Genomic DNA, 21,723 nt, shown 5'->3' with positions numbered 1-21,723 from the left:
CCATGGAGCCCTGGTTATGTATGGGGCAGGGGTAGGGGGCATATTCTGGAGCCTTTTTCGAAAAGCTGTCCCTCTTTTGAGAAGGGGATTTGAGCTCATAAAGCCCCATGTGAAATCTGCTGCCCGAAATCTTGCTAAAGACGTTGTAGGTCATGTTTCTGAAGCTGTTCTGAAAAGAGTGAGTCCGCCTGAACCGCAAGATGGGTCAGGCCTCATGTACCTTCCAAGAAAGCGAGGGGTTAAAAGAAAAGCATAACGTGTGCAACTTACCGGACCCCCACGACCTGCTAAAAGGAAGGCTGTTAAGAATCATAGAATCATAGAATCATAGAGTTGGAAGGGGCCATACAGGCCATCTAGTCCAACCCCCTGCTCAACGCAGGATTAGCCCTAAGCATCCTAAATCATCCAAGAAAAGTGTGTATCCAACCTTTGCTTGAAGACTTCCAGTGAGGGGCAGCTCACCACCTCCTTAGGCAGCCTATTCCACTGCTGAACTACTCTGACTGTGAAAAACTTTTTCCTGACATCTAGCCTATATCGTTGTACTTGAAGTTTAAACCCATTACTGCATGTCCTCTCCTCTGCAGCCAGCAGAAACAGCATCCTGCCCTCCTCCAAGTGACAACCTTTCAAATACTTAAAGCCCTCTCAACCTCCTTCTCTCCAGGCTGAACATTCCCAAGTCCCTCAACCTATCTTCATAGTCCCTTGGCCCCAGATCATCTTCGTCGCTCTCCTCTGTACCCTTTCAATTTTATCGACGTCCTTCTTGAAGTGAGGCCTCCAGAACTGCACACAATACTCCAGGTGTGGTCTGACCAGTGCCGTATACAATGGGACTATGATATCTTGTGATTTTGATGTGATGCCCCTGTTGATACAGCCCAAAATGGCATTTGCCTTTTTTACCGCTGCATCACACTGCCTGCTCATGTTTAGTTTACAATCCACAAGTACCCCAAGGTCTCGTTCACACACAGTGCTACCTAGTGGCGGCCACCTCAGAAGCAGAAGGCAAAGAGAAGGGTAGGAAGACGACCTCCGAGCCCCGGAAATATATTTTAAACTGCAATGGCTTTTATTCACGACGGGTCACAAGAATGCACGAAATCTGAATTAGACCTTTTCCAAATAGCACCTAAGCAAACTAGCATTGAGAGGTGCCTATATATTGAAGTCCCACCCCTAGCAGCATTGTCAGAAACAGCGCCACTCGAGTTTTTCATCGCTGGAAATGGTGAAGATTACTTGGATTTAAATAACACCCTGCTTTACCTATGCGGCAAAATTGTCAAAGAGGATGGGACAAACCTTGACAGAGGTGCAAGGGTAAGTCTGGTGAATTACCCGATCGCCGGCCTCTTTAGCCAGTTGGATGTGACATTGGGGGACCGTCTCATCAGCCAGAGTAACAACTGCTACCCTTACAGGGCCTTTATAGAAGCTGTCCTCAATTATAGTGAAGACACCCTATCCACTCAGTTCTCCGCAGGCCTGTTTTACAAAGACACCCATGGAGAACATGAATCAACTGCCCTGGATGGAGATAATAAGGGGTTTGTTTAAAAAGCCGCCTTCACAGCTGAAAGCAGAAAAGTAGATCTGCTCGGCCGCCTTCACAGTGACTTGTTTTTTCAAGAAAAACTTATGCTAAATGGAGTGGATGTGAAAATTAAACTGACACGCAGCAAAGATGCCTTTTGCCTCATGACGGATGATCTGAACAGGGCTTGCAAATTACAGATCTTGACCGCTTCCCTTTTTATAAAGAAAGTACGAGTAGCTCCTGGTGTCCGCTTAGGCCATGCAGAGGCACTCTTTACAGCGAATGCAAAATACCCTGTGGACCATGTGGGCATGAAAGTATTTAGCATCCCTGCTGGGAGTCGTGTCAGCAACCAGGAGAATCTCTTTTTGGGGCAATTGCCCAAGTTGTTAGTGATTGGCCTGGTGGATAATGATTCCTTCAGCGGAGCCCACAATAAAAATCCATTTAACTTTAAGCATTATGACATCAATTTTGTGGCGCTGTACATGGATGGTTAACAGATACCTGCTAAGCCGTTGCAACCTGACTTTGGTGCTGGAAACTGCGTTAGGGAATATATGCATCTGGTTCAGGCAGCTGGCAAACACATGAAAGACAGATCTTTGTTAGTGAACCATGAGGAGTTTGCAAGTGGCTACACACTGTTTGCTTTTGACCTTTCCCCAGATCAGGAATGTGCAGACCACTATTCCTTGATTAAAACTGGAAACCTGCGAGCTGAAGTGCGCTTTGCTAGAGCATTGCCTCACACTGTCAATATGGTGGTCTATGGTGTTTTCGACAATGTCATAGAGATAAATCATAGACGAAACGTTTTATTTGACTATATGTAACATGGACACCCTCCAGTTAACAGCTGTGTTATCTACAAACCACTACACCAAAAAGACTTTCTCAGGAGTGTTTCCAAGCAATTGGCTCCCCAAACAAAGATTGCATCGAAGACCTGCCGGTCTAGTTGTGAACACCCACCCCCACAACCTCCCTGGAGAACATTGGCTTGCCATATACTTGGAAAAGGATGGACGTGGCGAGTTCTTTGACTCTTATGGACACCCTCCAAACAGCCCCTTATTTCCAAAAACTATTGTGAGATTCTTGAGGCAAAATGCCAGTGAGACTGTATTCCAGCCCTGACAACTGCAAGCCTCTGACTCTGTCGTCTGTGGATATCACTGCATATTCTTTCTGCAGCTGCGCAGTAAGGGGCTTTCTTTTGAACAAATTCAAGAACTCTACTCTGATGATCTAGCACAGAATGACCTAATGGTGGAGCAGTTTGTAAAAAACAAGAAAGGCATGTCCAGGCTTGCCCCCAACTTCTTTGTATAACCCCAGGCATGTGTCTCTTGCAGCATGTTTCACCAACACCACAATAATATCGAATTTCTATAAAGTGCCCTCATGAGGGTTTAAAAGTGACTTTTGTCTGTCTTTTTTTTTTTTAAGAAAAAAGCACACCAGTTCAATTTCAAAAATTTTTTTATTTTACATAATTACAAGCTTATCCAGTTGGGCGGTGTTGTAGCTTGATGCTTTTTAGAAGCTCTGCGAGAAAGCAGTGGTGTCCCTGTACCAGGACTTGGGTTCTTTAGATGTTCCAAGGAATGGCGATTAGTCAGGTTACCCACAACAGAAGATGGGAGGTTCATTTCAGCCATGGCTTTCATGAAAACATCCCAGCCTTTTGGTATGTTATGGCTAGACAGATCATTTATTTGAGTAATCGCCTTCACTAAATCCATCAAATCAGAACCCTTTATGTTTTCTCCTCTGTATACAAACATTCCACTGTCATCCCAAGAAGAAATATTTTTGTTTTGTTTCATTTTGTTGAACAGCACCTTTGCACGGCTTTTGTATCTAGCAGGCAGGGTGTCTATGATTTCTTGGAAGACCACGTCAGAACTTGCAGGGCTTTCTGCAGAAGCAGCCTCTGGTGTAGGCAGAAACAGGCTACGTTTAGATTTTTCAGTTTTCCCCTGCTTCACATGAGCCAAATACTTTTGAAGCAGTCCTTCAAAATGCTTGGCCTTGTCATATTCTGATAAATCTTGCCTTTGGAGAGCCCCCTTCATTTCAGTATTTAAGGATTGCATTGTAGTGGTTCTGATGTTTTCCTCTTTAAGGGGCGGTGGGTTCCTTAAGTGTTCCTGGTGGCTAGGAACCAGGTACATTTTTTCTGCATATTCCATTACTGGTTTGTTAGAAGGCTAGTTAGGAGGGGAATGGCAAAGCTTAACAGAGGCGCTATAAACCCCCCAGATTGTTTGACCAGCGCCTTCTTCTTTTTCAGAGATATTCTTTTGTTACTCAGATTTTTAATAAAAGTCCGCCGCTTCCTCAGTACGCATACTTGGCGCGGTGATAGAGGGATGTTGCCTTTTAAAGTATTGAGAGCGATTTCAGAGATTGCTGCAACCAGATCATCCGAAGCTGAGCAAAGAACTGCTTTCCTCTGTTGCGGCGAAGCCTTGATAAGTATTTTTAGGAGACCCAAATTCCTCTTTATCCGTCTGGACATGTGTCGGGGACCCGCTTGCTAACTGAAAAACCAGGGTGCCCCTTTGAAGAAAACGTCACGCCAGGCCTGGTGAACGATACAACAGGAACAAGCTTTATTTCAGCAACGTGGAGTCCGCTGGTATGGAGTAAGAGCTTCCACCGAACTCCAGGTGGAAGCTCCCTTTTATACAAAACCCACCTCCTTAGGCTGTATTGCCCCACCCAGTACTTGCGGAGGGAACATGCTGATACAATCATGACTCATGCACATATGCGAGGTTTTCCGGGGTTCCTGATGGCCCATTTTCCTGGAACAAAGGGCCATCTCCGGGCCCTTGTCAAAAGGTGGAGGGGGACATTGAGGTTCTTTAGCGGCCATTGCCACCTCAACGATCGGGTGGGGCGCCCAGCTGCCGGCTTGCCTATGATCACCATGCCCTACCTCCGTGATCGCGGGCGCCTCTGATGGCGGGGTTCGGTCCGGTTCCCCAGCCACCAAGGACCGAACCACGACATTCTGCCCCCCCAAAGGTCCATTCTCCAACCCCCCGGGACGGCCAGGATACCGCTTGTGGAAACGTTTAGTGAGTCGGGGCGCAAGGACGTCCGCTGCCCAGACCCATTCCCGGTCCCCCAAAGCGAAGTCCTTCCATTCCACGAGGTACTGCAACTTCCCCCTGTGGAGTCTAGAGTCCAGGATATCCGCCACCTCGTGGTGCTCCCCCCCCGGCAGGACCTCGGGCGCTGGCGGGGAAAACACGGGGTGCCAAACGTCACCGTCCGGAGTTTTTTTTAGAAGGCTCACGTGAAAGACGGGATGGATGTGCCGGAGGTTCTTGGGGAGCTTGAGCTTGACCGAAACTTCGTTGATCGGGGCCAAGACCTCGAAAGGCCCCAAAAACCGAGGGCCTAGCTTCTTGCTGGGCAAATTCAACCGTAGGTTCCGGGTGGAAAGGTAAACTCGATCCCCCGGTCGGATCTCTTCAGCTGGTCGTCTCTTCCGGTCGGCGTCCTCTTTCTGCGCTGCCTTGACTTTGTGGAGCTGCTCCTGCAGCGACTTCCAGCAGCTCCCGGCACGCTTCCCCCACTCGCGAAGGTCGGCCGATTCCCGGGCGGGGACCTCTCCAAGCTCCGGGAAGTGTCTCAGGTCTGTCCCGTAGACGACGGCAAAAGGCGACATCTCCGTGCTGCTGTGGTCTGCGTTGTTGTACGCGAACTCGGCCAGGGGGAGCAGGGGCACCCAGGTGTCTTGATGATAGGAACCGAAACACCGCAAGTACTGCTCCAGTACTTGATTAACCCGCTCGGTCTGCCCGTCCGTCTGGGGGTGGTAAGCGGAGCTCAGCCCTTGCTCGATGTCTAACAGGCGCAGGAAAGCTTGCCAAAACCGGGACACGAATTGTGAGCCCCGATCGGAAATCACCTTGTCCGGCAGCCCGTGCAGTCGGAACACGTGACCCAGGAACATCCGAGCCAACTGTGAGGCACTGGGGACACTGGCGCAAGGAATGAAATGGGCCTGTTTGGAAAATAGATCTACCACCACCCAGATCACCGTTTTCCCCTTGCTGGGAGGCAAGTCTGTTATAAAGTCCATGGAGATCACTGACCACGGCCGGGTCGGGACCTCGAGCGGGTGCAGCAGACCTTTCGGCTTGCCAACCCCCGGCTTGCAGGTCAGGCAGACAGGACAACCACTGACGTAAGCTTTTGTGTCCCACCGCAGACTGGGCCACCAAAACCGCCGCCGGGCCAACTTCCAGGATTTTACGAAACCGAAGTGCCCGGCGGTCTTAGCATCGTGGCAGAGGCTGAGGGCTTCCCGTCGTAGCCCTTCCGGGACGTAGACAGCCTCCCCCCTCCGCCAGAGACCGGAGTCCAAAATCAAAGAGTCCCGGAGCTCAGCCAGCTCCTCGTCTGTCCCGTAGGCTGCCACTAGGCGGTCTCGGAGCGGGGCGGTCGCCGGGTCGGGCTCCCATTCCTCCCTGGCCCGACGCCTAGTGACGACCCCCCGTCCCAGCTGCTCCTCACCAAACACGGACCTGGTGCAGGGAGCGTACCCCTCCCCATAATGCGGCAGACGGGAGAGGGCGTCCGCGAGGAAATTCTCTTTGCCGGGGATGTGACCAAGCTTGAAATTGTACCGCGAAAAGAACTCCGCCCACCTCATCTGTTTGGCGTTCAGGGATCGCGGTTGCCGGAGCGCCTCCAGATTCTTGTGATCTGTCCAGACTTCGAACGGCTCCTCTGTTTCCTCCAGCCAATGCCGCCATTCGGTGAGGGCGAACTTAATCGCAAACGCCTCCTTCTCCCAGGTAGACCAGTTCCGCTCCGTTTCGGCGAATTTTCGTGAGAGGTAGGCCGCCGGCCTCAGCTGTCCCGCCTTGTCTCGCTGCAGGAGAACCGCCCCGGCTGCTGCGTCGCTGGCGTCGACTTGTACCACCATCGGCTGGGTTGGGTCGACGTGCAGTAGCGTGGGCTCAGACGCGAAAGCTTGCTTGAGGGCCAGGAACGCTGCCTCCGATTTCTCATTCCAGCCGAGCGCTGCGCTGGGCCGCGTGGCGCGAGGACCTCTCCCCTTGGTACCTAGCAAGTCCGTGAGGGGAGCCACTACGGAGGAGTATCTGGGGATGAAGCCTCTAAAAAAGTTAGCAAACCCCAGGAAGCTTTGTAGCTGTTTCCGGGTGCGGGGCCTTTCCCAGGCCAGCACCGCCTGCACCTTCTCGGGGTCCATAGCTATGCCCTGGGCTGAGATGCGGTAGCCCAAATAGTCCAGGGAGGGACGGTGGAATTCGCACTTAGCCAGCTTCACGTATAGGTGGTTTGCCAGCAGGCGCTTTAACACCTCCCTCACCAGGGTCACGTGCTCTTGGGGATCTTGGCTGTAGATCAGGACGTCATCCAAATAAACAACCACCCCCTGAAACAGAAGGTCCTGCAACACCTCATTAATTAGACTCATGAAAACCCCAGGTGCCCCGCTTAAACCGAACGGCATCACTTTAAATTCGAATTGTCCCAATTGACAGTTAAACGCTGTTTTCCACTCATCCCCCTCCCGGATGCGTACCCGGTAGTACGCCTCCCTTAGGTCCAGCTTAGTGAACAGAGTCCCTTTGCCCAGCCGGGCCAGCAAATCCGGGATCAGCGGGAGGGGGTAAGCGTTCCCCGCTGCGATGGCGTTGAGGCCCCGGTAGTCCTGGCACAGCCGTCGGGACCCATCCTTTTTCCGGACGAACAAGACTGGAGCTCCCATGGGACTGGAAGCGGGCCGGATGAAACCTCGGGCCAGATTTTTACCCAAAAACTCCCGGAGGTCCTTGAGCTCACCCTCACTCATCTTGTAGATGCGCCCTTTGGGTAGTACCGCCCCCTCTGGGATGTTGATAGCGCAGTCCGTGCGGCGGTGTGGGGGTAGCTCGTCCGCTTCCCGCTCGCTGAAAACGGCTGCGAGGTCTCGGTACTCTGGCGGGACCTCGGGCTCTGGTTTCTCCTGCTGCGCCGCCGCCGCTCCCCTGGGACGCGCCGCCGTCCTCTTGTGTCTGGAATTCTCGTGGGGGACCCGATGCCGTGCACCCACCGTCAAGTCGAACTTCAGGGTCCCCGCCCGCCAGTCCACCACGGGGTTGTGTTCCTTCAGCCAATCCAGGCCCAACACCGCCCGATATCCCGCTACGGGGACCTGGATCAGCCACCGCAGCTCTTGGTGGTCTTGGTGGTCCACCTGGAGTTCGGTGGAAGCTCTTACGATGTCGGGAACCCGCTTGCTAACTGAAAAAACAGGGTGCCCCTTTGAAGAAAACGTCACGCCAGGCCTGGTGAACGATACAACAGGAACAAGCTTTATTTCAGCAACGTGGAGTCCGCTGGTATGGAGTAAGAGCTTCCACCGAACTCCAGGTGGAAGCTCCCTTTTATACAAAACCCACCTCCTTAGGCTGTATTGCCCCACCCAGTACTTGCGGAGGGAACATGCTGATACAATCATGACTCATGCACATATGCGAGGTTTTCCGGGGTTCCTGATGGCCCATTTTCCTGGAACAAAGGGCCATCTCCGGGCCCTTGTCAAAAGGTGGAGGGGGACATTGAGGTTCTTTAGCGGCCATTGCCACCTCAACGATCGGGTGGGGCGCCCAGCTGCCGGCTTGCCTATGATCACCATGCCCCACCTCCGTGATCGCGGGCGCCTCTGATGGCGGGGTTCGGTCCCGTTCCCAAGCCACCAAGGACCGAACCACGACAGACTATCAGGGCCCGCCCTGTGGATGTAAACTAAACTAATGCACAGACAGTCTGGAAAACGGTTTACAGAGACTATGTGAGAACAAATGAAAAGGAGGGAGAGAGGCCTTTCTTTAAAAAAGGGGACCATGTTCGAGTGTCTAAAAGCAAAGGACTTTTTGCAAAGGGATATGAGCAGAGTTACACGGGGGAAATATTCATAGTGGAACAGGTAATCCCAAGAGGACACAGACCTGTGTACCGGTTAAAAGATTATGCTGGAGATCCTGTCCTATGGTCATTCTATCCTGAAGAGTTACAGAAAGTTAAAAATAAAGGAGGCAGAGTGTATCAAATTGAAAAAATCTTAGCATCAAAATGACGAGGCAAGAGAAAATACCAGCTAGTGAAGTGGTTAGGGTGGCCTGATAAATTTAACAGCTGGGTTCCTGCTTCTCAACTTTGTGAGCCTGCACCAGAAGAAAATGGCTGACAGCGGATTTTACATCGCCCTTCCTAGCAATGCATGCGCCACGGTTTTCCCACAGAACACTGCTTCTGCCTTTACCATCCGTCTAGCACGGCCAATTGACCTACCAGGGGCCTGGGATGTAGGGTTGGTGGAGATATAATATCCTCACAGCTGGTATGCTCTGAATGAAGATGCCGCCTTTACAATCCTCGATAAGGAGAAGCGCTGGACTTTCAAACTCCCCAGTGGCTATTATTCAAGCATTCCTGATCTGATTGAGAAAATCAACAGCCTTATAAAGTCTCACTGGTGACCCCCTGAACTGAGCCTGGAGTATGACAGAGTGCTTAGGAAGGTCACTCTAAAAGCGTCATCTACTTGCAGTTTTTCAGCTACTACAGAATTGTCACATATTTTAGGGTTAGTTCCGCATAAGCCTGCCCAAAAAGTACACTTCACAGCAGACATTACAGGGGGGTTCAACACATTGTACATTTACACAGACATTGTGGACCACCAAATTGTGGGTGATGCATATGTACCATTACTGCGCTGTATTCCTGTCCATGGGGAGACCGGTGACTGTATCAACAACATCTATGACAAGCCTCATTATGTCCCTGTGAATAAGCAACACATAGATACCATCACTATTGAAATAAAGACTGACCAGAACAAGAACGTGTCATTTCGTTTTGGTAAGGTGATTGTGAAGCTTCACTTTCGTCCTCGGAAAAGCCTGCTCTTTTAAGCTCACCAGGATGGTCATTATAAAAAGCTATGGAGACCCAGAACTTTATAGGAATTATTACAAGAACCAAGCCGGTTATGCTCTCCCTGGTTACCATGGAGCCCTGGTTATGTATGGGGCAGGGGTAGGGGGCATATTCTGGAGCCTTTTTCGAAAAGCTGTCCCTCTTTTGAGAAGGGGATTTGAGCTCATAAAGCCCCATGTGAAATCTGCTGCCCGAAATCTTGCTAAAGACGTTGTAGGTCATGTTTCTGAAGCTGTTCTGAAAAGAGTGAGTCCGCCTGAACCGCAAGATGGGTCAGGCCTCATGTACCTTCCAAGAAAGCGAGGGGTTAAAAGAAAAGCATAACGTGTGCAACTTACCGGACCCCCACGACCTGCTAAAAGGAAGGCTGTTAAGAATCATAGAATCATAGAATCATAGAGTTGGAAGGGGCCATACAGGCCATCTAGTCCAACCCCCTGCTCAACGCAGGATTAGCCCTAAGCATCCTAAATCATCCAAGAAAAGTGTGTATCCAACCTTTGCTTGAAGACTTCCAGTGAGGGGCAGCTCACCACCTCCTTAGGCAGCCTATTCCACTGCTGAACTACTCTGACTGTGAAAAACTTTTTCCTGACATCTAGCCTATATCGTTGTACTTGAAGTTTAAACCCATTACTGCATGTCCTCTCCTCTGCAGCCAGCAGAAACAGCATCCTGCCCTCCTCCAAGTGACAACCTTTCAAATACTTAAAGCCCTCTCAACCTCCTTCTCTCCAGGCTGAACATTCCCAAGTCCCTCAACCTATCTTCATAGTCCCTTGGCCCCAGATCATCTTCGTCGCTCTCCTCTGTACCCTTTCAATTTTATCGACGTCCTTCTTGAAGTGAGGCCTCCAGAACTGCACACAATACTCCAGGTGTGGTCTGACCAGTGCCGTATACAATGGGACTATGATATCTTGTGATTTTGATGTGATGCCCCTGTTGATACAGCCCAAAATGGCATTTGCCTTTTTTACCGCTGCATCACACTGCCTGCTCATGTTTAGTTTACAATCCACAAGTACCCCAAGGTCTCGTTCACACACAGTGCTACCTAGTGGCGGCCACCTCAGAAGCAGAAGGCAAAGAGAAGGGTAGGAAGACGACCTCCGAGCCCCGGAAATATATTTTAAACTGCAATGGCTTTTATTCACGACGGGTCACAAGAATGCACGAAATCTGAATTAGACCTTTTCCAAATAGCACCTAAGCAAACTAGCATTGAGAGGTGCCTATATATTGAAGTCCCACCCCTAGCAGCATTGTCAGAAACAGCGCCACTCGAGTTTTTCATCGCTGGAAATGGTGAAGATTACTTGGATTTAAATAACACCCTGCTTTACCTATGCGGCAAAATTGTCAAAGAGGATGGGACAAACCTTGACAGAGGTGCAAGGGTAAGTCTGGTGAATTACCCGATCGCCGGCCTCTTTAGCCAGTTGGATGTGACATTGGGGGACCGTCTCATCAGCCAGAGTAACAACTGCTACCCTTACAGGGCCTTTATAGAAGCTGTCCTCAATTATAGTGAAGACACCCTATCCACTCAGTTCTCCGCAGGCCTGTTTTACAAAGACACCCATGGAGAACATGAATCAACTGCCCTGGATGGAGATAATAAGGGGTTTGTTTAAAAAGCCGCCTTCACAGCTGAAAGCAGAAAAGTAGATCTGCTCGGCCGCCTTCACAGTGACTTGTTTTTTCAAGAAAAACTTATGCTAAATGGAGTGGATGTGAAAATTAAACTGACACGCAGCAAAGATGCCTTTTGCCTCATGACGGATGATCTGAACAGGGCTTGCAAATTACAGATCTTGACCGCTTCCCTTTTTATAAAGAAAGTACGAGTAGCTCCTGGTGTCCGCTTAGGCCATGCAGAGGCACTCTTTACAGCGAATGCAAAATACCCTGTGGACCATGTGGGCATGAAAGTATTTAGCATCCCTGCTGGGAGTCGTGTCAGCAACCAGGAGAATCTCTTTTTGGGGCAATTGCCCAAGTTGTTAGTGATTGGCCTGGTGGATAATGATTCCTTCAGCGGAGCCCACAATAAAAATCCATTTAACTTTAAGCATTATGACATCAATTTTGTGGCGCTGTACATGGATGGTTAACAGATACCTGCTAAGCCGTTGCAACCTGACTTTGGTGCTGGAAACTGCGTTAGGGAATATATGCATCTGGTTCAGGCAGCTGGCAAACACATGAAAGACAGATCTTTGTTAGTGAACCATGAGGAGTTTGCAAGTGGCTACACACTGTTTGCTTTTGACCTTTCCCCAGATCAGGAATGTGCAGACCACTATTCCTTGATTAAAACTGGAAACCTGCGAGCTGAAGTGCGCTTTGCTAGAGCATTGCCTCACACTGTCAATATGGTGGTCTATGGTGTTTTCGACAATGTCATAGAGATAAATCATAGACGAAACGTTTTATTTGACTATATGTAACATGGACACCCTCCAGTTAACAGCTGTGTTATCTACAAACCACTACACCAAAAAGACTTTCTCAGGAGTGTTTCCAAGCAATTGGCTCCCCAAACAAAGATTGCATCGAAGACCTGCCGGTCTAGTTGTGAACACCCACCCCCACAACCTCCCTGGAGAACATTGGCTTGCCATATACTTGGAAAAGGATGGACGTGGCGAGTTCTTTGACTCTTATGGACACCCTCCAAACAGCCCCTTATTTCCAAAAACTATTGTGAGATTCTTGAGGCAAAATGCCAGTGAGACTGTATTCCAGCCCTGACAACTGCAAGCCTCTGACTCTGTCGTCTGTGGATATCACTGCATATTCTTTCTGCAGCTGCGCAGTAAGGGGCTTTCTTTTGAACAAATTCAAGAACTCTACTCTGATGATCTAGCACAGAATGACCTAATGGTGGAGCAGTTTGTAAAAAACAAGAAAGGCATGTCCAGGCTTGCCCCCAACTTCTTTGTATAACCCCAGGCATGTGTCTCTTGCAGCATGTTTCACCAACACCACAATAATATCGAATTTCTATAAAGTGCCCTCATGAGGGTTTAAAAGTGACTTTTGTCTGTCTTTTTTTTTTTTAAGAAAAAAGCACACCAGTTCAATTTCAAAAATTTTTTTATTTTACATAATTACAAGCTTATCCAGTTGGGCGGTGTTGTAGCTTGATGCTTTTTAGAAGCTCTGCGAGAAAGCAGTGGTGTCCCTGTACCAGGACTTGGGTTCTTTAGATGTTCCAAGGAATGGCGATTAGTCAGGTTACCCACAACAGAAGATGGGAGGTTCATTTCAGCCATGGCTTTCATGAAAACATCCCAGCCTTTTGGTATGTTATGGCTAGACAGATCATTTATTTGAGTAATCGCCTTCACTAAATCCATCAAATCAGAACCCTTTATGTTTTCTCCTCTGTATACAAACATTCCACTGTCATCCCAAGAAGAAATATTTTTGTTTTGTTTCATTTTGTTGAACAGCACCTTTGCACGGCTTTTGTATCTAGCAGGCAGGGTGTCTATGATTTCTTGGAAGACCACGTCAGAACTTGCAGGGCTTTCTGCAGAAGCAGCCTCTGGTGTAGGCAGAAACAGGCTACGTTTAGATTTTTCAGTTTTCCCCTGCTTCACATGAGCCAAATACTTTTGAAGCAGTCCTTCAAAATGCTTGGCCTTGTCATATTCTGATAAATCTTGCCTTTGGAGAGCCCCCTTCATTTCAGTATTTAAGGATTGCATTGTAGTGGTTCTGATGTTTTCCTCTTTAAGGGGCGGTGGGTTCCTTAAGTGTTCCTGGTGGCTAGGAACCAGGTACATTTTTTCTGCATATTCCATTACTGGTTTGTTAGAAGGCTAGTTAGGAGGGGAATGGCAAAGCTTAACAGAGGCGCTATAAACCCCCCAGATTGTTTGACCAGCGCCTTCTTCTTTTTCAGAGATATTCTTTTGTTACTCAGATTTTTAATAAAAGTCCGCCGCTTCCTCAGTACGCATACTTGGCGCGGTGATAGAGGGATGTTGCCTTTTAAAGTATTGAGAGCGATTTCAGAGATTGCTGCAACCAGATCATCCGAAGCTGAGCAAAGAACTGCTTTCCTCTGTTGCGGCGAAGCCTTGATAAGTATTTTTAGGAGACCCAAATTCCTCTTTATCCGTCTGGACATGTGTCGGGGACCCGCTTGCTAACTGAAAAACCAGGGTGCCCCTTTGAAGAAAACGTCACGCCAGGCCTGGTGAACGATACAACAGGAACAAGCTTTATTTCAGCAACGTGGAGTCCGCTGGTATGGAGTAAGAGCTTCCACCGAACTCCAGGTGGAAGCTCCCTTTTATACAAAACCCACCTCCTTAGGCTGTATTGCCCCACCCAGTACTTGCGGAGGGAACATGCTGATACAATCATGACTCATGCACATATGCGAGGTTTTCCGGGGTTCCTGATGGCCCATTTTCCTGGAACAAAGGGCCATCTCCGGGCCCTTGTCAAAAGGTGGAGGGGGACATTGAGGTTCTTTAGCGGCCATTGCCACCTCAACGATCGGGTGGGGCGCCCAGCTGCCGGCTTGCCTATGATCACCATGCCCTACCTCCGTGATCGCGGGCGCCTCTGATGGCGGGGTTCGGTCCGGTTCCCCAGCCACCAAGGACCGAACCACGACATTCTGCCCCCCCAAAGGTCCATTCTCCAACCCCCCGGGACGGCCAGGATACCGCTTGTGGAAACGTTTAGTGAGTCGGGGCGCAAGGACGTCCGCTGCCCAGACCCATTCCCGGTCCCCCAAAGCGAAGTCCTTCCATTCCACGAGGTACTGCAACTTCCCCCTGTGGAGTCTAGAGTCCAGGATATCCGCCACCTCGTGGTGCTCCCCCCCCGGCAGGACCTCGGGCGCTGGCGGGGAAAACACGGGGTGCCAAACGTCACCGTCCGGAGTTTTTTTTAGAAGGCTCACGTGAAAGACGGGATGGATGTGCCGGAGGTTCTTGGGGAGCTTGAGCTTGACCGAAACTTCGTTGATCGGGGCCAAGACCTCGAAAGGCCCCAAAAACCGAGGGCCTAGCTTCTTGCTGGGCAAATTCAACCGTAGGTTCCGGGTGGAAAGGTAAACTCGATCCCCCGGTCGGATCTCTTCAGCTGGTCGTCTCTTCCGGTCGGCGTCCTCTTTCTGCGCTGCCTTGACTTTGTGGAGCTGCTCCTGCAGCGACTTCCAGCAGCTCCCGGCACGCTTCCCCCACTCGCGAAGGTCGGCCGATTCCCGGGCGGGGACCTCTCCAAGCTCCGGGAAGTGTCTCAGGTCTGTCCCGTAGACGACGGCAAAAGGCGACATCTCCGTGCTGCTGTGGTCTGCGTTGTTGTACGCGAACTCGGCCAGGGGGAGCAGGGGCACCCAGGTGTCTTGATGATAGGAACCGAAACACCGCAAGTACTGCTCCAGTACTTGATTAACCCGCTCGGTCTGCCCGTCCGTCTGGGGGTGGTAAGCGGAGCTCAGCCCTTGCTCGATGTCTAACAGGCGCAGGAAAGCTTGCCAAAACCGGGACACGAATTGTGAGCCCCGATCGGAAATCACCTTGTCCGGCAGCCCGTGCAGTCGGAACACGTGACCCAGGAACATCCGAGCCAACTGTGAGGCACTGGGGACACTGGCGCAAGGAATGAAATGGGCCTGTTTGGAAAATAGATCTACCACCACCCAGATCACCGTTTTCCCCTTGCTGGGAGGCAAGTCTGTTATAAAGTCCATGGAGATCACTGACCACGGCCGGGTCGGGACCTCGAGCGGGTGCAGCAGACCTTTCGGCTTGCCAACCCCCGGCTTGCAGGTCAGGCAGACAGGACAACCACTGACGTAAGCTTTTGTGTCCCACCGCAGACTGGGCCACCAAAACCGCCGCCGGGCCAACTTCCAGGATTTTACGAAACCGAAGTGCCCGGCGGTCTTAGCATCGTGGCAGAGGCTGAGGGCTTCCCGTCGTAGCCCTTCCGGGACGTAGACAGCCTCCCCCCTCCGCCAGAGACCGGAGTCCAAAATCAAAGAGTCCCGGAGCTCAGCCAGCTCCTCGTCTGTCCCGTAGGCTGCCACTAGGCGGTCTCGGAGCGGGGCGGTCGCCGGGTCGGGCTCCCATTCCTCCCTGGCCCGACGCCTAGTGACGACCCCCCGTCCCAGCTGCTCCTCACCAAACACGGACCTGGTGCAGGGAGCGTACCCCTCCCCATAATGCGGCAGACGGGAGAGGGCGTCCGCGAGGAAATTCTCTTTGCCGGGGATGTGACCAAGCTTGAAATTGTACCGCGAAAAGAACTCCGCCCACCTCATCTGTTTGGCGTTCAGGGATCGCGGTTGCCGGAGCGCCTCCAGATTCTTGTGATCTGTCCAGACTTCGAACGGCTCCTCTGTTTCCTCCAGCCAATGCCGCCATTCGGTGAGGGCGAACTTAATCGCAAACGCCTCCTTCTCCCAGGTAGACCAGTTCCGCTCCGTTTCGGCGAATTTTCGTGAGAGGTAGGCCGCCGGCCTCAGCTGTCCCGCCTTGTCTCGCTGCAGGAGAACCGCCCCGGCTGCTGCGTCGCTGGCGTCGACTTGTACCACCATCGGCTGGGTTGGGTCGACGTGCAGTAGCGTGGGCTCAGACGCGAAAGCTTGCTTGAGGGCCAGGAACGCTGCCTCCGATTTCTCATTCCAGCCGAGCGCTGCGCTGGGCCGCGTGGCGCGAGGACCTCTCCCCTTGGTACCTAGCAAGTCCGTGAGGGGAGCCACTACGGAGGAGTATCTGGGGATGAAGCCTCTAAAAAAGTTAGCAAACCCCAGGAAGCTTTGTAGCTGTTTCCGGGTGCGGGGCCTTTCCCAGGCCAGCACCGCCTGCACCTTCTCGGGGTCCATAGCTATGCCCTGGGCTGAGATGCGGTAGCCCAAATAGTCCAGGGAGGGACGGTGGAATTCGCACTTAGCCAGCTTCACGTATAGGTGGTTTGCCAGCAGGCGCTTTAACACCTCCCTCACCAGGGTCACGTGCTCTTGGGGATCTTGGCTGTAGATCAGGACGTCATCCAAATAAACAACCACCCCCTGAAACAGAAGGTCCTGCAACACCTCATTAATTAGACTCATGAAAACCCCAGGTGCCCCGCTTAAACCGAACGGCATCACTTTAAATTCGAATTGTCCCAATTGACAGTTAAACGCTGTTTTCCACTCATCCCCCTCCCGGATGCGTACCCGGTAGTACGCCTCCCTTAGGTCCAGCTTAGTGAACAGAGTCCCTTTGCCCAGCCGGGCCAGCAAATCCGGGATCAGCGGGAGGGGGTAAGCGTTCCCCGCTGCGATGGCGTTGAGGCCCCGGTAGTCCTGGCACAGCCGTCGGGACCCATCCTTTTTCCGGACGAACAAGACTGGAGCTCCCATGGGACTGGAAGCGGGCCGGATGAAACCTCGGGCCAGATTTTTACCCAAAAACTCCCGGAGGTCCTTGAGCTCACCCTCACTCATCTTGTAGATGCGCCCTTTGGGTAGTACCGCCCCCTCTGGGATGTTGATAGCGCAGTCCGTGCGGCGGTGTGGGGGTAGCTCGTCCGCTTCCCGCTCGCTGAAAACGGCTGCGAGGTCTCGGTACTCTGGCGGGACCTCGGGCTCTGGTTTCTCCTGCTGCGCCGCCGCCGCTCCCCTGGGACGCGCCGCCGTCCTCTTGTGTCTGGAATTCTCGTGGGGGACCCGATGCCGTGCACCCACCGTCAAGTCGAACTTCAGGGTCCCCGCCCGCCAGTCCACCACGGGGTTGTGTTCCTTCAGCCAATCCAGGCCCAACACCGCCCGATATCCCGCTACGGGGACCTGGATCAGCCACCGCAGCTCTTGGTGGTCTTGGTGGTCCACCTGGAGTTCGGTGGAAGCTCTTACGATGTCGGGAACCCGCTTGCTAACTGAAAAAACAGGGTGCCCCTTTGAAGAAAACGTCACGCCAGGCCTGGTGAACGATACAACAGGAACAAGCTTTATTTCAGCAACGTGGAGTCCGCTGGTATGGAGTAAGAGCTTCCACCGAACTCCAGGTGGAAGCTCCCTTTTATACAAAACCCACCTCCTTAGGCTGTATTGCCCCACCCAGTACTTGCGGAGGGAACATGCTGATACAATCATGACTCATGCACATATGCGAGGTTTTCCGGGGTTCCTGATGGCCCATTTTCCTGGAACAAAGGGCCATCTCCGGGCCCTTGTCAAAAGGTGGAGGGGGACATTGAGGTTCTTTAGCGGCCATTGCCACCTCAACGATCGGGTGGGGCGCCCAGCTGCCGGCTTGCCTATGATCACCATGCCCCACCTCCGTGATCGCGGGCGCCTCTGATGGCGGGGTTCGGTCCCGTTCCCAAGCCACCAAGGACCGAACCACGACAGACTATCAGGGCCCGCCCTGTGGATGTAAACTAAACTAATGCACAGACAGTCTGGAAAACGGTTTACAGAGACTATGTGAGAACAAATGAAAAGGAGGGAGAGAGGCCTTTCTTTAAAAAAGGGGACCATGTTCGAGTGTCTAAAAGCAAAGGACTTTTTGCAAAGGGATATGAGCAGAGTTACACGGGGGAAATATTCATAGTGGAACAGGTAATCCCAAGAGGACACAGACCTGTGTACCGGTTAAAAGATTATGCTGGAGATCCTGTCCTATGGTCATTCTATCCTGAAGAGTTACAGAAAGTTAAAAATAAAGGAGGCAGAGTGTATCAAATTGAAAAAATCTTAGCATCAAAATGACGAGGCAAGAGAAAATACCAGCTAGTGAAGTGGTTAGGGTGGCCTGATAAATTTAACAGCTGGGTTCCTGCTTCTCAACTTTGTGAGCCTGCACCAGAAGAAAATGGCTGACAGCGGATTTTACATCGCCCTTCCTAGCAATGCATGCGCCACGGTTTTCCCACAGAACACTGCTTCTGCCTTTACCATCCGTCTAGCACGGCCAATTGACCTACCAGGGGCCTGGGATGTAGGGTTGGTGGAGATATAATATCCTCACAGCTGGTATGCTCTGAATGAAGATGCCGCCTTTACAATCCTCGATAAGGAGAAGCGCTGGACTTTCAAACTCCCCAGTGGCTATTATTCAAGCATTCCTGATCTGATTGAGAAAATCAACAGCCTTATAAAGTCTCACTGGTGACCCCCTGAACTGAGCCTGGAGTATGACAGAGTGCTTAGGAAGGTCACTCTAAAAGCGTCATCTACTTGCAGTTTTTCAGCTACTACAGAATTGTCACATATTTTAGGGTTAGTTCCGCATAAGCCTGCCCAAAAAGTACACTTCACAGCAGACATTACAGGGGGGTTCAACACATTGTACATTTACACAGACATTGTGGACCACCAAATTGTGGGTGATGCATATGTACCATTACTGCGCTGTATTCCTGTCCATGGGGAGACCGGTGACTGTATCAACAACATCTATGACAAGCCTCATTATGTCCCTGTGAATAAGCAACACATAGATACCATCACTATTGAAATAAAGACTGACCAGAACAAGAACGTGTCATTTCGTTTTGGTAAGGTGATTGTGAAGCTTCACTTTCGTCCTCGGAAAAGCCTGCTCTTTTAAGCTCACCAGGATGGTCATTATAAAAAGCTATGGAGACCCAGAACTTTATAGGAATTATTACAAGAACCAAGCCGGTTATGCTCTCCCTGGTTACCATGGAGCCCTGGTTATGTATGGGGCAGGGGTAGGGGGCATATTCTGGAGCCTTTTTCGAAAAGCTGTCCCTCTTTTGAGAAGGGGATTTGAGCTCATAAAGCCCCATGTGAAATCTGCTGCCCGAAATCTTGCTAAAGACGTTGTAGGTCATGTTTCTGAAGCTGTTCTGAAAAGAGTGAGTCCGCCTGAACCGCAAGATGGGTCAGGCCTCATGTACCTTCCAAGAAAGCGAGGGGTTAAAAGAAAAGCATAACGTGTGCAACTTACCGGACCCCCACGACCTGCTAAAAGGAAGGCTGTAGATCAGGACGTCATCCAAATAAACAACCACCCCCTGAAACAGAAGGTCCTGCAACACCTCATTAATTAGACTCATGAAAACCCCAGGTGCCCCGCTTAAACCGAACGGCATCACTTTAAATTCGAATTGTCCCAATTGACAGTTAAACGCTGTTTTCCACTCATCCCCCTCCCGGATGCGTACCCGGTAGTACGCCTCCCTTAGGTCCAGCTTAGTGAACAGAGTCCCTTTGCCCAGCCGGGCCAGCAAATCCGGGATCAGCGGGAGGGGGTAAGCGTTCCCCGCTGCGATGGCGTTGAGGCCCCGGTAGTCCTGGCACAGCCGTCGGGACCCATCCTTTTTCCGGACGAACAAGACTGGAGCTCCCATGGGACTGGAAGCGGGCCGGATGAAACCTCGGGCCAGATTTTTACCCAAAAACTCCCGGAGGTCCTTGAGCTCACCCTCACTCATCTTGTAGATGCGCCCTTTGGGTAGTACCGCCCCCTCTGGGATGTTGATAGCGCAGTCCGTGCGGCGGTGTGGGGGTAGCTCGTCCGCTTCCCGCTCGCTGAAAACGGCTGCGAGGTCTCGGTACTCTGGCGGGACCTCGGGCTCTGGTATCTCCTGCTGCGCCGCCGCCGCTCCCCTGGGACGCGCCGCCGTCCTCTTGTGGCTGGAATTCTCGTGGGGGACCCGATGCCGTGCACCCACCGTCAAGTCGAACTTCAGGGTCCCCGCCCGCCAGTCCACCACGGGGTTGTGTTCCTTCAGCCAATCCAGGCCCAACACCGCCCGATATCCCGCTACGGGGACCTGGATCAGCCACCGCAGCTCTTGGTGGTCCCCTATGTGGATGGCGATAGGACCCACCTCCTCCCCGAAAGGTCCCCCCTGAATCGGGCTGCCGTCCATCTGGACGAAAACCAGTGGAACCTTCCGAATGCGCTTCGGTAGCCCCAAAGCCCGGGCTATCTGGGGGTGGACCATGCTGTGGTCGCATCCAGAGTCCAAAAGAGCCTCCCCCACCCAACTTAGTCCGTTCTCCGGGTTCCGGAGCTCTAAAATTACCACGTTCGGAGGTCGCGCCTCATGCTGTAGGGGTTTTCCCTCGCACCGTGGGACCTGCTGCCCGGCGCCGTCTACAGCAGGTCCTGGCCGTTTCCCGTCGCCTGGGCGCTTCCCGGTTCGTTGCGGAGGTCCTCCGCCCGGCGTGCCTGCTGGGGGCGTGTCGCACCTCCCCCCTGGGAGAGCCCGCGGTCCTCCCCCCCTTGCCGTTGGCACGCTGCTGCGAAATGTCCTGACCCCCCGCATTTCAGGCACAGACCTTCCCGGCGTCTCCTTTCCCGCTCGGGGTTCGGGGGTCGTTTGGGGCGAGAGTTGTCGGGGCCCGGTCTCGGCGCCTCGGCTGACCCGCCTTTGGCCTCCCGGGGGGGTGCGGCGGCCCAACCCAGGCTGGCTTCCAGCTTGGCGACCACAAAACACCACCCCTCCAGTGTAGACAGATCTTCTTCCGTCCCCTTGATCACGGCCCATTCCCTAAGCTTCGGGTTAAGGCCCTCCCGGAAGTACTCGATTTGGGTCTCCTCGTTCCAGGAGAACACCTTGCCTGCTTCCCTCCGGAAAATGTCTATATAGTCCATAACCCCCCTAGTACCCTGTCGAAGTCCCTTGATCCGACTCTTTGCCTTGTCCTCAGCCTGGGGGTCCTGGAATCGTCGGCGGAGCGCGACCACGAAGTCCTGCAGGTCCCGAGTTGCCGGGTCGCTGCGCTCGGCCAACCCTAGGTACCACTGACCCGCCTTGCCCTGGAGACACGAGGCCACCCCCCAGACCAAGTCCTCGGAGTCCTCATACCGGTCTCCATACCTCCGGGCATGCGTCAGCGCGTGGAGGAGGAACTGCGGGAGGTCGTCCGGCGTCCCGTCGAAACGCGCCTTAAGCTCTGGGGGGGAACGTTTTGGAGAGTAGTCCGACCCCCTCCGGATCCGGGATTCTCGGCGTCCGCCGTCTCGTCCTGCTCCGCTCCACCGGCTACCAACTTGCCCAACGACGCCGTGCCGCTCCCTGCCTTGCACGTCGCTCCTGCGTTGGTCCGGCTCTCGCCGCCCCGTCGGCTCACCCGCTCCCCCGAGATCCTCTGCTGTCTCGCCTCTCCGCTGGCCGTCTCGCCTACTCGGGACTGAAAACTGCTCCGGGTCGGGGTCCGGGGCCCGCTCACCAGTGCCGGGCTCGTCCTCGTCGCT

Source organism: Paroedura picta, chromosome 9 (assembly GCF_049243985.1).
Source record: "Paroedura picta isolate Pp20150507F chromosome 9, Ppicta_v3.0, whole genome shotgun sequence".
NCBI lineage: Eukaryota > Metazoa > Chordata > Lepidosauria > Squamata > Gekkonidae > Paroedura > Paroedura picta.
Note: the sequence above shows the minus strand (reverse complement) of the source record.